Below are 16,470 nucleotides of genomic sequence, written 5' to 3' on the forward strand. Positions count from 1 at the left end.
TCTTTTTTTTTTAATGGAAAATTTTAAAAAAGATTTTATTTATTCATGAGAGGCACAGAGAAGGAGAGAGAGAGAGAGAGGCAGAGACACAGGCAGAGGGAGAAGCAGGCTCCATGCAGGGAGCCCGACGTGGGACTCCATCCTGGGACTCCAGGAATACTCCCTGGGCTGCAGGCGGCGCTAAACCGCTGAGCCACCCGGGCTGCCCCAGGATATATGAATCTTTGAACGCTGCAGCAGAAGCCTAGATTTTGGTTGATATTGTTTTATAGGTTCTTCTCAACATTTGCCATATTCAATAGATGATATCCATTATGCTATCCAAACTTCTGTAGGATTTGGATGAGTTTGATAACATTCTACATCCTTTTTCAAAAACTATCAATGTGAACAGTCTTCTTTTTTATCTATGTGCTCAGGAAAGATACCATTGCCTAATTTAAATTTCAGAACAGAGGCAAATCTTATTTGTAGTGAGTATAATATCATAATATATCTATATATCAATATCTACATCTATATATCTCATGTTTCCTTTTTGTATCTAACTCTCCAGGTGTGTAAGGAGAAGGGTGAGTTGAATAATAATGGTATAATGTCCAGAGACAAAGTTGAATACATAAGACAAATATAAGTCTATCTCTGTAGAGAGTGTATGTGTGAGTGAGATTAGCTTCTGGGCCTTTAATAAAGCTGTGTATACTTTGAAAGGACGTACTAACTTTGGAATTATCAAGGGAAAAATTGAAATTTAAACTTGAATGTTCAGGGAGATGACTATTTTACCTTTTGTTCTAGAGTTGTAGGTAAAATTGAAAAGTTAGAGAGTTGTATTGTTTGGTATTAAATGGAAATCTAATGCTATATTTTCTTCGAGAAGAAAGCTTGTCTTGGGTATATGAGCATTCTTGCAGTCATTCTAAATTTTTGAGCCCCCCCATGGGTGCCTATACTTTAATTGAGCTGAATCAGTTTACTCTAGCAATGGCTAAGAGAACATGTTATTTACTATAAGTAATGCACCCTAAATAAAAAGAAAAGGAAAAAAAAAAAGCAGCACTTTGTGCCTTTCTTGTATGTTTGAAGCAGTTTACCTTGCTTTAGAATTGCCTGTGCGTGCGTGTTTCTCTAAGTATATGGAAGCACCCTGAAGACAGGAGAAATGTTTTCTATGCGTTGGTGACGATGATTTTGTGACTTCAGGTGCAGTAAATTAAAACATCTTTTATCACGTCCTCTGCTTGATGTTGACAGGCTTATTTGGAATCTCTTTAGAAGTCATCCTATTGCTCTTGAAATCCCTCTGCTTCATTCACTTTCTGGGGAATGAAGAAACATTGTCCATCTGCCTACTTAACAAGAGAAAGGGGTGGTTTAGGAGTGCAGTAGCCTGTTTACACACTGGCCCAAACTGTTACTGTAGGAAAAGGTTTCATATATTTCAAAATGTTACAGAGCTAGGAAAAATATACACATGTAATATATAGAGTGCATATATATGTACATATATATATGATCTGTTCCTTGTCACAATATTTAACCCAACGTGCTATTTACAGTAATGAATCAAAATGTCAGTTTTTAAAAATATGAAGTGTCAAAGTGTTCCCACATTGCAGGAAAGTTTGATGTGACAGTTTGTTAATCATGTGACTATTATATCAAATGTGTCTCACAATGTTTTTGCTCAGTGTTCTCTCTTGTAGGCTCCTCACACTTTTTTAGTGAATTCCTAGTTCAAGTTACTAACCCAAGGAGCACATTTAGGTTACGTGTCTCCCACACCTCACAAATGCTGTGTTTTTCTGTACTTAAAACTGAATGGATTTCACATGATTTTTGAGTGGTTTGATTTCGTGCCTGACACATTTATGTATAGTGGCTAAAAAAATAAAACAAAATTCCCCTACTGTAATTTTGTTGTTTTCACTGCAGAATCAGTACTTGAAACTTTAACACGGAGAATGAATGTTTTGTGTTTCCACAATTTGGGAGCCCCAGGGTATAATTTAAGGTGTCCTTATTTGCTATTGACCACTCTTTAACCTTGGATGCATTTTTAAATTTTGTTTGGCACAGTGATTATACCAACTTCTTCATCCTATTAAAAGGGTAGAAATCATAGACCATAAATGTTTTACATTTTGGAAAATGCGGTATGATTTCTCTCGGGAGAATTTATGGCTGTGCTACTTGGTAACTGTGTCCGTGGGCTGCTCTTAATCTCTGGGCCTCAGTTTTCCCTGAAGAATTTTTAAGGTTGAAATTAGATTAAAACAGTGAACTTTTAATCTATGCTTCAAGGAACCAGCCTCAGAGTCCCGAGTTGATATGTGGCCTCGGATACTGGGTTATAGGGTGAATAGTGAGGACCCTGGGCCTTTCTACTTGAGTAGCTGCACTCTTGGATTTGTTTTAATTTAGTTTTATGTGCTATTTCATTTAAGTAGAACGCTCCACTGCTTAAATAACCAGTTTGGCTACCTGTTGGCACTGCTCTACTAGATGGACCTAGAGTCAGGGATTCTTTGGCCCTGTGGCTCATTTCCTGTGAGTTTTTGGTGGGCAAGCACACCAACAGATCTGGCACAGACCTGACCTTGGGTTCAGCCTTGTGCATTCAGGAGGCCTGCATGGAAGTCCTTTCAATGGCCAAGGGCTCTCCATACTGAGATTCAAAGGAGGGGCCACCAACTGAGATCACATCTGTGTTTGACTTTAATCCTTACATCTTTCTAGTCTTAATAAACTTACTTTCCAATTCAGCAGCTTTTCGGGTCAGCAAAGACCATGACTTGCCACAAGTCTAGGCAGAGGAAGGGATAGAAGTTTGGCAGGTATTTTATCTGCTTCTGGTCAAGGATAACCTTCAACTCTTTAGGTTAGAGACTTTCAGCTAGTTTGGAGGGGGGTGTTTACCCACAACTTGGATTCTGAATTTATCCATTACTTTCCCCTTCCTCCACCCCATTCATATGTAATTGCCACAACCTCAATCCACTGTGCAGGGCAAGTTCCTGTGTGTACCCTCGAGAATGGTGCGGTAGGAGAATACAGAGTTGTGGATTAGCAAACCAAGGCAGAAACTGCAAGAATGACAAGTGATTGAGGCACATGACTTAGTAACACTATAGAAAAGCCTTTAAGTATGAGCATAATAAAATCAAATTGGAGAAAATATTTCTCACAGATAAAAAAACCTGTCCTAACGATGGCAGAGATGATCAATGTCTATTTTTGCTAGATGCAGAAGCATCATTTTCAAAGTTCCTCAGGACTCAAATTATGGGATTAGTTTGACTTAACTCTTTTAATAGCTGAAGTCCTGAAGGGAGAGAATGGTCCAGTCTCCAGTTCTGTACCTGACACTTTCTTCTAGTGAAATGCCTCTCTGGTAATAAATCTCATAAAAGCGGTGTGAGTCCAGAAGCAGCAGCCGAGTGCCAAGACAGAATGTTCTTTTATTGAGTCACATATCAGCCACCGGGGATGCACCTGGGTTTATTTGGATGAGGGAAGGGATGACCCAAAATGCATGCGTAGGATCATTAGGAAAAACCCCGGAGTGATTCCTGGCTCATTCCCTGAAGAAACTGGTGAAATCAGGCAAAATGTTCTAAGCAAATGTTGAGTTCTAGAAATATAGTTTCAAATCATGCGGGAAGCATTCTGTGCATACTTTTCATCAACATGCAATACTGCAAGGAATTGTTGGGATGGAGGAAGGTGACATGGGATGAACCCAAACCAAAAGCACTCATCTATCTTGTTTGTTTAGTTATCTTATTTTTGCATCGACTCCTTTCTGCTTCCTTTTTCTCTTGCTAGAGTGTAAGGACCTTGAGTTCAGACCCTTGTCTGTCTTTGTTTCCCATTTGTCCAGAGTCATGCCTGGCTCATTTATGAGCTCAATAAATATTTACTGAACAGATGAGCAATACTGAAAGATACCATTATTGAGGGAAGAAGCATGACTGAAATCTGGAAAATTCTGACCCGGCCACTTCTAAACTCCCTGGAACTTTTGCTTAATTAATGCTTGTTGAGTTAGGTATTATTGTGAGCACTCAGGATCATCACCTCACTCAGTCCTCATAGCCACTCTCTGAGGAGGGTTATTCCTACGTTTTCACAGAGGAAATATTGAGAACCAGAGACTTTACACAGCTTGCTCCAGGTCCCACGTTCATAAAAAGGAAAGTCAGGACTTGAACTCAGATCATCTGGCTCTAGAAACTGCTCTCCTAACCACTAAGCTCTATTGTCTCTGTGCAGCGAGGATGATTATACCTGCCTGTTCTGTCTTCCAGCATGCCGTGAGGCTGAAACAAGATGACAGGAGTGAAGTGTTAGGGGGAGGGGTTAACCACAGGGTGAAGGGGAGACAGCACACAGATAGCTATAAATTAAAGTAGAAAGTAGAACCTTGAAGAGAAAATTCAGAGAAGGAAAAAAACCCACTGCTTCCAACTGGGATGCAGGGCGGGAGATTCAAGGAAGTCTTCATGGCACCAGTGACATTCAGGTGAACCTTGAATGAATGGGATTTTGGTAAAGGGAGATGCCTTCGAAGCAAATGGGATGAATGATAAAATTGAGGTACCAGTGTGTGCAGGCTGGTGGAGCAGAGGGTGTTCATCAAGTATTGATTAGGTTAGCAGATCCTGTGTGTGGAGGCAGGGGGAAAGGAAAGGGGTTGTGAGGGGAGCTGAGAAAACCGTGAGCAGGGTGGTGAATGGGAAGACGAGAAAAGTATAACAAAAAGCCTTGAGCAGCTGCACATTCTTTCTGGGAGGTGGCTATAGGCAGGTAGCTAATGCCTGCCTCCTCTAGTATCATGCCTTGAGTCATCGTTTCTTCTGCGTGGTCCATAAATACTAGTCTAAGTTGATACCACTCTGAGGAGAGTGGGCACACAAGCCTGGGAAATGCCACATACTCTGGCGCCCTCTTAGGTACTGACAATGTACCTGAGGCTCTTTTAGGAAGCCCTGTGGGACAACTGTTGTCTTGCTCTCATTTGACTCTGGAACTTTGTTTTTGCCTTTGAGCAACCCTAGTTACCACCCCTAGGAGACATACACTGGGTGTGGTGGGGAGACCCCCCCAGTCAACCAGCTGGATGGATGTGTGGATTCGTGTCCCTTTTCTGACAGATCATCTAAGTACTAGAGCTAAGTCCATTCTCAGGGCAGCCGGAAGTCCCATCTGAAAGAAGAAGTTAGAGCACTTTTTGCCTGTAGAAATTACGTGTCATTGAGAAGGAGAGCTGCGCTCAAGATAAACTTGAGAACCTGTGGCCTCTCTGAAAAAGTAAGAGTGAGAAGCCGGAAGTGAAGGAGCCTTAAGTCTTGAAATGGAATGTGCCTCTGTGTGTTGCTTACACCAACCACAGGAACTCCCCTAGCAGACTGCCTTGTGAACCTTTTTTGAGAAAACAGCATCAGTGGCAGTAGCTCACCACATAGCCCCAGAGAGGGCTCCATGCTAGGGTCTTTCTTTTGCCCTCCATTGGCCTGACAGGAGAGGAAGGCGGCATTGAGTGTCTGCCCTGTGCCAGACCCTACCGGAGGAGCTGCCTTGTAAAATTGCCTCACCTAATCCCCTCAACCATCCACTGGCTCAGGATTATGAATCTCTTCTTTTACAGAGGAGGATGCTGAATCCCAGGGTGCCTCACTTGTGCTCAGTAGATCATGTTTTTTTTTTTTTTTTTTTAAATCTCTCGGACCTTTGCCATGTTCCTTTCCATTCTCATGTGCCTGGTGAACTTGAGTTCCTCCGGTTTGTACAAGAGTTTCTCCTCCTAACAGTCTCTCAACCATGTGTGGCCTCTGGTCTTGAATTGCATGATGGTCTTGTTCTTTATGTGTGCGTGCTTTCTCTCCAGACTCAGAACTTGGGCTGAGTGGCTGTGGAGTCCACGTGCTCACAAGGCCCCGGGTGGCTGCACTGGGCATTCTCTACAAAGGAATGTGTTCAGACCCAGTCCCTCAGGGGATACTACTTCTCTAGTCCGTTGTTCTCAATCTGCTTTGCTGACATATTTTGAGTTTTCTAGATTCTAGGCCTCCTTATTTTTAATGTCATTCCCCCACCTCTAGAACCGACCCATTACCTTTTAACTTATCCAGGTCCTTGTCTTAACTTTCAAGCAGTACTTTTCAAATTTAGCATACATTGGTAACACCTGGGAGGACTCAGTTGCTGTAAAGTGATATACATTAGAGAGGTAGATTATACTCACTCTCAGAGATTACGGTCCAGTAGGTCTGAGAGCATAGTGTGGGAGAATTTGTATTTCTGATGAGCTTCTGGATGATTTTGAAACTGTCAGTTTGTGGGCTTACTTTCATTAGTATGCCTTTTAAGTACAGTTCAAGACCCCTGTTTTCCAGGAAATTTAACTGACTGTCTTAACCCAAAGTAGTTTCTTTTTTTCTCTCTTTCTCTTTCTTCTTCTTTTATATTTTCATGGAACCCATCTCAAACTTTATCTGAGTTAGGTAACTTTTTCATTTATATAAGTCTCAGGGGCTCCATTACTGACTTCTGGTATCTAAGTACACACTTTCAGATAAGAGAAACAACATTGTATAAATGAACACAACTTTGGATGGAGATTCAGTATCTTGAATCCTGAGTTCACATCTTGTCATTGCCTGTATGAGCTTTGTGTTTTGGAGATAAATCATATCTTGTGGAGTTGAGTTTCCTCATCTCTAAAACAATTATTCTATTTCCTCGTGTTGGAGAAGCTTGCAGAGAAGAGCAAATGAGATAGTGATATCTCAAGTTCTATGCAATACAGTTATGTTCATCGTCAATTATTGTTTGTATTTTGCAGAGCTGACTCATTCGCTTTATCATCAATGATGAAGTATGAAGGAAACGCGATTGTTTTAATGAAATGTTGACTGGAGGGATTCTGGGATTTCAAGAAAGCACTGTAGGTTCCTGGAAATGATTCTTGCACCAGCAGTTGAGAGCCTGTGCTCAGGACAGAAAAGCGCGATGTATGTTTTTACTGTTCTGTCTTTAGGTAGACTAGGATAACAATTATGAAAATCGTGTTCATGTTCTGAGCTTTTCAGGGAAACTTGAGAGTAGTAATGAAATATTGATAGTGGTTGTCATTTATAGGGGTTTGTAGGGTGATCGCTAGTGGGTAAATTGTTAAATCCTTAAATTTCAGTTTTCTGTAACAAGAAAGTATTCTCTTCTCATTTTTTTTTTTTTTTTTTAAAGAAAGTGTACCCATCCCCTAAGTGCCTACTATGCAAAGCCTAGACTTGGCACTGAGGAATAGAAATATAGGTAAATGTGATTTCTTCTTTCCTGGAGTTTACAATCTAGTGGGAGACCCAAACACATAAATAATTAGTTATTTCACTAAGCAAAACGACAGAGTTGACAATGGAGAGATATAGGCATCATGCTGTGGGAGCCTGGAGGAAGGTTTCAGTGGGTTTGGAATGGGGGCAAAGCTTTCAAAGGAGGTGACATTTGAGCACACCTTTAAGAACTGGAAGGATTGCAGCAAACAGACTTTTAGGTTGGAATAAGCCAGATGAAGAGACCGTACGTTAGTGCTCTAGGCATTTCCTACCGTGTCCTTTGGCCAAAGCTATGGGAAAAGTGTCAATGCACAGAAACATGAGAAGATCTCCTGCTGATATTCTGGTCCAACTGACTATGCTTATTTTATTTCTATTAGTACATGCGTCCCTTCCTTCTTCACATGATGTTCCATTGCTTGAATTTTTCTTTTTCTTTTTTTTCCTGGTTATTATCCTGTCTTTCCTGCAAGGTTGGTTTACCCTCACTACCATGCTCCTTTGAACTACCTCATTCTCTTATCCCCAAATACTTTAAAACGCCCTTCTATCTTTTACTCCTCAGCTCTTATTTTCACATGCAACATTTAAGGCAGCTTTTTAATTTCCTTGTATTGATTGGATTGATGTGTTTGCGATATGAAGGGACTACTTTCTCTTCTCTGGGCTTTGGATCATCAAGTCTATAATGCCAAAGTCAAGTCAGTACTTACATGCGTATAGTGCCTTTGCAGCCTAGAGGAGATAAGGTCACAGCGAAAGGAAACAGGTTGTTAAAATCTGTTGGAATGAAACATCAGGTGCCTGGCTTGTCTGAAAACGCAAGGTAGACTTTGCATTCTGTGGCTGGCATGTTAGCAACCTTTGATGTTTACAGCCTTACATTTTGATACTTTTAATAATGTAATATAACTTTACATCAACTGAATCCAGGCAATTTCACCATCCACTACATTATTAATTCCAGATGGGAAAATTCATTAGGGTTCAAATTTTGTTTGAGGCCCAACTGTTTCTTAAATTATTATTACAATTATTATCTATTTATTTTTTTACAACTGATGGGAAGGGAAATTTAACAGCTGTGTGATTAGCAGGGCATGAAATTAAAAATGTTTTGCACAGAATCGAGAGGTTGTTTACTACAAAATTCCTCATCTGAGAATTAAGTATCATTAAGATTGGCCACAAGATGCTCTCTCTCACCATTTAAGTTCGATTTTTCACATCTAGTTCTTTGCTAAAAGGCCTTTAACCTTTTCTGGAAGGAAAAAGGCTGGTCAGATCATCACAAGGCATTTCTAATGTTTACAGTCAAGGTAACAGCCACGTTTCTATCACTCACAAAGTACCAGCGTGACGAGAGATTCAGCCTCACTGCTCATTGCGAAGATTGAGTAAGTCCCAGATTGAGGAAGTCTGGTCAATTAGAAAAGGCTGCAGCCCCATCAGTGGCTTGAGTCTTCTGCTCTCAAAATCCAGGAGTGTCCTCTCTCTTTGAATGCAGGTGCAGACATCTAGAATGTGATGTTTACCCGTACTTTTCCCTTTACTGATAGGATGTCATTTCTTAGGCCTTTTTCCAGAAATCCTTCCTTTGGGTTATATAGAAAGTGCCACATGCCACTTCCTTTGTGTGGGATGTTGGCAAGCCTGCCGCAGCAACACTGGAGCAGGATGGTCCGGTGCATTGGCTGAAGTCTCTTTGCTAAGGTTTGAAGCCAGTTCTGCTATTTGCTCTGTTGAGTTGCATGCTCTCTCTGCAATTCATTTGCCTCATCCCCTTATTTAAAAGAGGTGAAAACTCTACCACCTCCAAGGTTACTCTGAGAATTCTAGGAGTTAGTACCTGGGAAATGTTTAAGGCCCTGCCTGACTTAGAGTTTATGCTCAGTCACTGTTGTGTTTCTTAAGCGACCCGGCATTGTGCGTGTGGAGGGCCTTAACACACATGCGACACAGCCTTGCTGAGCTTTCAGCCTGGAGTCTTTCATCTGTTCCTGTCTTCTCTTGAATAGAGTCTTTCTTATATGATAATTATTTATATACTTGTCTTAACTCTTTAGACAGGTTTTATCTTTATATTCAATGAATTTAGCTTTACCCTGTCTCTGCCCTTAAGAGATTTTTTGGGGGAGGAGAGTGGGTTGGTCAAATTAATGCAGGTGACTCTTATTGGAGAGAGAGTTGGCTCGATAAGAGCTATGATATTTAGGTAATATCCTCTGATACAGGGATTTGTGTCCACTAAAGGAGAGATATGTTAGTTTTGGTGGGATTGGAGACAAATTTGGTGAAAATGAAGGAAGTCTGCCTGGAGGAAGAAACATGTGAGGCCTGAACACTGGGTGGAATTTGACCTGGTAGCAAAGGGGAAAAGCCTTCCCAGGCTAAGTGGAGGGTGTGAACTACACCTGATTTTCTTTGAATTTCCCATGTGCTGCCCTCTGGGCACCATCCAGGCCCTTGGAGAGCTGCTATTGTGGGATGGAACCTCCCCTGGAAAGCCAGTGAGTTTGTGAGTGAGGTTCTGGGTTCTGTATAAAAAGTTGACAGGGGAGCCACCAACCCCCCTGCCCTCTTATTTTCTAAGTGTCTCTGAAAGGGGATTTGCTTTTAGGTGGGAATGGAAGAGAGGAAGACTAGGAAGTATGAAGACAGGAGATCTTGGATGCTTGTAGAGGGATTATAATGAAAACTGTTGAGTGCTCTTTATCTTTTTCTCTCAGATCACTTTTAGGGGTGATATAAGCACTTTTGCTTTTTTTTCCCCCTTTAAATATCAAAGTATCCTCCCCCCCCCCCCCCGCCCATCTCTATTTTTCTTAGGAGCCAGTATTAAGATGACTCTTGTCTTCTGCCTTTAAAAATAAATCTGGGTGGGGTCATGCAAGAGAGTGTTTCCTGGAATACATTACTTGCTGGGCAATAGATCTGGGTGTTTAAATACCTTTCCTGTAGAAGAAGGTCATTATAAGTGGAGATGCTACCAGCAGCCCTGTGGTGGTTGAGGAGTATGATTCCACACTGGCTGCCCTGCGTCAGCTCTCTGCCATGTCAAGGTGGTTTTAAATTTACTGTCACTTTTAGTAAGTGACCCAGTGAGGCACCATAATGTGCCTGTGGCTGGCCAAACATTACTTGGCGTGGTTGAAAAATACTGAGACTGGAGTTTTAGCAGCACCCTGGAACATGCCCTTACAAGTATTAAAGTTATCCAAGCAGCGCTTTTTGTGAGGGTGCCATTCCAGCACGGGAAGCACTTCTCCCTGCCCTTGCTCAAAACATCCATGTTGTTGCCTGCAGAGGTAATGATGAACCAGCCCCAAAAGTCAAAGAATCATGAAATGTAAGGCCATGAAATCCACTTACTTCATTCTGAGTGTGAGAAAACCAAGGCCCTGACACAAATACTGTTGTGCATGGCAGTCTTTTGCTTAGATGGGGGAGTATCAGATCTCAATTACCTTGTGAGCTCTCTGCCTGACAGTTTCTCATTGTCTCAGAAAGATGATGAGAAAATGCATCCTTAAAGAAAACGGATTCTGAGGAAAGCCTATAAGTAATTAGAAAGAAAGAGAGAAAGAGAAGAAGGAAAAAGGAGTTCCCTTAGCATTGCCTGATATCACAGAGTGTATCTGTAGCATAGGGAAGACCCAGGCCTCTTGGGGTGAGGATCCTTCTATATGACAAGAAAATCTCAAGAAATGGAAACCACTTTGACTGTCAAAGGCTTTGGTTGGTTATTGTTGCATCTGTTATAAAATCTGGGGTAAGTAAAGGTAGAGTTAAACAGACAAGCTTCTAGTTGAGTTGTAGACCTTATCCTTCAGGGATAGAGATGTTGCCAGGAATAAAGCTTTGTCCTTGTCATAACCCATTGTCATTTGCATGGCAGCACTTCCTGAAATGTGCTCCATGGAATACTAGCTCCACAAATGGCCAGATCCATTTGGGAATCGGCTATTTTTATAGCCACTCGTCTTAGGGATTCTCCATGCATCTTCAGCAGGAATGACTCGGAGAAGTCCTGTGGATAAAAGCATTAGCCACAACATTCCTTAAATTCAGGTTTTGTCAAATTTATTTCATAATGGAATCATTTTGTAGACAGTTTCCCAGACTCGAGTTTTGTGGAACATTCTTTGGATAGCATGACTTTATTGTTAAAATTCTTAAGGTTTACACTGTCATCTTGTAATGATCTCCTGTGAGATATAAAGTCATTTGGAGTACAGTACAGATCTTCGTCTGCCCTCCCTTCACCATAGGAGGAATTACAGGTTTATTTCAGGATCAAACACTTTGCAAATGAAATGTTGTTAGGAGAGGAGGGAAAAAAAAACCTTTTAGAGCCTAATAATTGCAGAAAGAAGACAGTGTTATACCAGCCAAACCCAATTTTGTGAATTAGGGCTTTAACTTGGAGAGTTGTTCCTGAAAATAGCTTGTTTTTAAGCAAAACTTTGTTGGCTTTTGGTGGTAGGCTTTTTTCACCATCAAAGGCACGAATATGGGTGATTTTAAACTGTGACATGTTCCTTGCATTCAAAACCAAGGTTTATGGAGGAAACAACGCCTTTTAAAAAACTTTTCTGAAAAGTTGGTTTTGACTATTATGGCATTTTCTTCTGTTTATTTAGGATATTAGCTTGCTTGCTTGTTGCTTGCTTGCTTGCTTTCTTCTTTTTTTTTTTTTTAAGCTTGAAGAGTCCTTGTTGATCTGCCCAAGCCTGCACTTGACAGATGAGGAAATAAAAATCCCCAGAAGGCTTTGGTAACTTTTTTTAATTCACTGTCCTAGTCAGTGACAAAACCAGAACTAAAATCAAGGTCTCTCATTTACCTGTTTCATAACTTTTTTTTTTTAATAGTATACTCTTAAAAAGAAAGGAGTTATTGGGGCACTTGGGTGGCATAGTTGATTCAGCATCCAATTCTTGGTTTTGACTCAGGTCATGATCTCAGGGTTGTGGGATGGGCTGTGTGCTCAGTGGGGAGTCTGCTTGATACTCTGTTTCTCCCTCTTCCCCTGCTTCCCCCACTCAAGCTCTCTCTCTCTCTCTCTCAAATAAATAATTTTTTTTTTAAAAGAGAGGAGTTATTTGCTTCTTTTGATTAGATATAGATAGGTAGATGCATCCATGCATAGATACATGATAAAAGCAAATTTATTTTATAAATAAATTTTACAAGATAAAAGCCTGTAAGTAGAAACTCCTTTACTTTTAAGGTAAGAAGACCCTTCCTAGTCCTTTGGCTGTCATCCAGGTCCTTTGTTACTTGTCGCTTGAAAAATGTATTCACTTCAGTGGAGGAGATATGTGTGAAAGAGAGGCTCATGCCCAGTTTGTCCTCTCTTGGTCTTATTTCCAGCTGAGGGATTCACCCCTGCGAGGTGGTAGTTAACTGGCTCATCACCAGCTGCCCTAGGACTATGGCTTAGTTATCAGCCACCATGTGGTTATTTCTCTCCTTTGCCCCTGCTCCTTCCCAATTTCAGCCTCCTCTTTGCCCAGCACTCATGGCTCAGCAGGAAGGCCATCTCATTCCACAGACAGGAGAGAAAGCTTGGCTCCAAAGAAGACATTCCTCCTGCTAGGTTTAAGCCAGCTGCAGCAAAAGCAAAAGGAAATTCTCATGCCATTGAATTTCTTCCTTTAGGTAAGAGGATTCGTTAGAGTAGAGATCGTGGGATTGTTCCCATTAGAAATCTCTAGTCTGGTACTAGCTGTTATCTGTGCCGTGGGAACATGGACAGGGAAGAGCACTGGATTGGCTGATGGGGAACATGGGTTTTGGGCTGCACTTCTCTGCCCCCAGTCTCTGGGATTCCTGGGGAAACTAAGAGACCTCTCTGAGCCTCATTTGACCCCATCTCTGCAGGGCTTGGGGGGTCATGATTCCCGGAGTTGTTGAGAGGATTAAATGAGATAATGATACAAATAGGCTTTGTAAACCACAAAACACCCTATGAATATGTTATTTATTCCGGCATCATTATCCTCAGCGGTGATAACAAACACATGCACGCTGCTGCCTTTGAGCCAGGTACCATTCTAAGCATCTTACCTCTATTAGCAAACAACGTGGCCAGCAGCTCTGTGTGCTGGTGAACAGCGCCCGGCACCATGGGTCGGGGGGGCTGGTGGTCACCGGGATCAGTAAGGTGACTTTCCCAGGGGGTGTGGGCGTGTCCCTTCCCTCCCCAGGGCCTGAGTTGTACTTTTAGTAAAAGAAGCACTTGGACTCTGGTTCAAAGTCGGGCGCTTCGTGTTCTGGCCTTTGTGATCCTGTGAGGCAGTGATCTGTTTCTCCCAGGCTTAGTCACTGATTACTAATCAGAACTCACATTTGACCGAAGGCTACCATAATCTTCACTTTACCGGTGAAGAATCACTTACGCACTGAGAGTTCAGGAGCTTTGGCCAGGCCGCCCAGCCCTGCGTGTCGGAGGCGGGATGCCCATCCTGCAGGCCAGGTGCCCCCGAGCTGTGGCGGCGATGTAGATCAGCGATCGCGGCTGTGCCATGCTGTCGGGCTCCTCATCCTATCAGCTTCTCGGTTCTCCTTTCTCCTTTAGGTGTGTGTGTGGTGCTTGCTGTCATTTCCCTGCCCGATTAGGTCCCCAAAATCTTGGCTGCGAGGTTTTCAGGCTGGGCCCACGTCTTGCAGCATCTGACGCGGGGCTTGGCACACCGTAGCATCCCCCTTGACCAGCACAGCTTTTCTCTCCACCCTCTAGACCCTTCCAACCCCTCAGAGAGGTCTGCCGCTGGCATCTATTGAAAGTGTGTTTGGCAGAATGACCTTTTCACATCCGAAGCTGCTTGAGGAGGCTGCTGGGGCCCCCGCGCTGGACAAGTCTCCACAGGGGAGAAGTGTTTCAAGCTGCAGCCTGTTTGTTTTCTGCAGGGCATGGGCACTCTGACCCTCTCCCGGTTGCTTAACTCTGCCAGTCTTTTGGCTGCTCCCGCTTTGGTTTTGCTTGGAGCGATTTTATTTTTCTAAAGGCCTGGTTTGACTTGATACAGCACAAGATTTGTAGCCTCGTTGCATCTGGGAAAGGAGTCACACCCATTGAAGTTGGGAGAAAATGGACTCTTAGAACCCCAAGGAAATTGACATCAATCTTAGACTGTGGACATCTTCCATCTCTGTGTCTGCCTTCCTTCTTTGTGTGGTGCTGTTCCAAGATCTCTTATTGGGTCCAGCTTTCTTGGATGGTTGCCTTTAGCTCCTAATCCACTCAAGTGGATTTTACTGTTAATATACCAAGAATAATGTGATGCGCTCTGCAGTTCGTTATTCATCCATCTGCGTGTGAATTATGTGATACTATCTACCTATTAGACACTGACCCAGGCACAGTGGGTGATACCAAAATAAATTAGACACAATCCCTGTTTTCAAGAATCTAATACTTTGAGCAGGGAGAGGTCATTAATTCAATCAACGACTAGTTCTTGAGTGCCCACCATGACCAGAACTGTGGATACCAGGCAGATACAAGCCCTCTCATTGCAAGAATGACAATGACCACATTCATAATTTCACAGATAATTATGTAATTGTGGTTGTGATACATGCCACAAAACAAGATACATACCGGTTGTCATGGGAATATTACACACTTTTTGTTTTCTGGCCTAGTTTGTGGGCAAGGTGTGTTTCTCCCAAAAAAATGGAGTTAGCCAGGTAAAAGATGGGCAGTGGAGAATGGGCTTGGTCATAGACACCTCTCATTAGGTACAAGATGGTCAAGAGTCAGCTCAAGTGTGGAAGTTGAGAGGAGGAAATTTTTAAAACCTGGGTTGATGCTAAAACTCTTCTTGGTATATATATTTTTTGCTGTCCCCTCTATACATGGCAGGCTTTTTAAAATTGTGACCTATTTTAGTAATTGTAAATTGACTTAAGGAAAAAAAATTCTGTTTTTCCTTCCTACTTAAATGTGTTAAAATAATTCACTGTATTTCATATGTACGCCCAAGGTCTTTGAATCCAATTAGTAAGAAAAACATTTTTTATGTCATTGTTGAGAAACGCAAAAATAAATAACTGGTAAAGAGAAACCCAAATACGAACGCCTTGGGCTTTCTGCCGGAACCTGGGAGTGTCTTGTTGTTAGACATATTTTCAGACGTATCATTTTCATTCTGAAGGTATTAATTTATTTATTGAGAGTGCCTCCGTTAAGTATTTTACTGGACTGTTGGAGGTGAGAGGAAGGGTAAAGGCAAAGCTGCCACCTACTGCCATTCAGATTATGTTGTGCTCCATGTCAGGAGAGCAAGTGGAACTCAAGTCCTACCCTCCCTCTATTTGCCAACCCAAGACAAGGTGTGTTTTTCTAATGTGCACAAAAGAAACTAATGGTTAGCAGAGGCCTGGCTATGGAAATGTCTTGCAAAGGTTTGTTTTTCTCTGAAAGCACTCATAGTTTAGTGGGGAGGCAGACATGGGAAGAACTAAACATAATTATATTGCCAGCTAGAATGAGAGATGTTAACCAGAGGTACAAATAATATTCTAAGGGAGCTCAGTTGAAGGATTTTTAACTCTGACAGAATGGGGAGAATAAATTTATATAACATTTGAAGAGCCTACACGGTTGGGTACATCTTTATTTCTTTCCTTCCTTTTTTCTTTTCTCTCTTTTTTTTTTTTTGTTCTTGTTTTTTCTCTCTTAATAAGAGCTTTATTGAGATCTAATTCGTATGTAATACAATTAACTCTTTTAAAGTGTACAATTCAGCAGTTTTTATTATATTCATGGAGTTGTAGAGCCATCACCAAAATCAGTTTTGGAACATTTTCCTCACTTCAAAAAGAAATCCACGCCCGTTGGCAGCCATTTCTTATTTCCCCAAACTTCCTTCATCTAATCCTGAGCAGCCACTCATCTGTTTTCTGCTCTGTAGAGTTGTCTATTCTGGACATTTCCTATAAATGGAATCAGATAATAGATGATCTTCTATAACTGATTTCTTTCACTTAGCATAGTATTATCCAGTTTCATCTATGTGGTGGCATGATAAGTAGGTTTTTGACCGCAGTAGAGTGGAAGAGGTTCACCCCAAAATGAGGTATTAGAGTGTGAGCTAAGAGAAGGACCTTTTTAAGAAAGTAT

At 41.8% G+C, this 16,470-nt stretch overlaps 1 protein-coding gene across 10 annotated transcripts in view; it reads left to right on the top strand.

Moving 5' to 3' along the window:
• Positions 1-16,470, top strand: part of LPP (LIM domain containing preferred translocation partner in lipoma) — a 604,338-nt gene that overhangs the window by 115,124 nt on the left and 472,744 nt on the right. The window contains exon 1 of one of the 10 annotated variants that reach the window (XM_077880055.1): positions 6,879-7,016. The exons of the other annotated variants lie outside the window; for them this stretch is intronic. The gene's annotated coding sequence lies outside the window, so the exon portion shown is untranslated. Of the gene's footprint in view, positions 1-6,878; positions 7,017-16,470 lie in introns of those variants that run through there. 10 annotated transcript variants of the gene reach the window in all.

Source organism: Canis aureus, chromosome 31 (genome assembly GCF_053574225.1).
Source record: "Canis aureus isolate CA01 chromosome 31, VMU_Caureus_v.1.0, whole genome shotgun sequence".
NCBI classification, from domain to species: domain Eukaryota; kingdom Metazoa; phylum Chordata; class Mammalia; order Carnivora; family Canidae; genus Canis; species Canis aureus.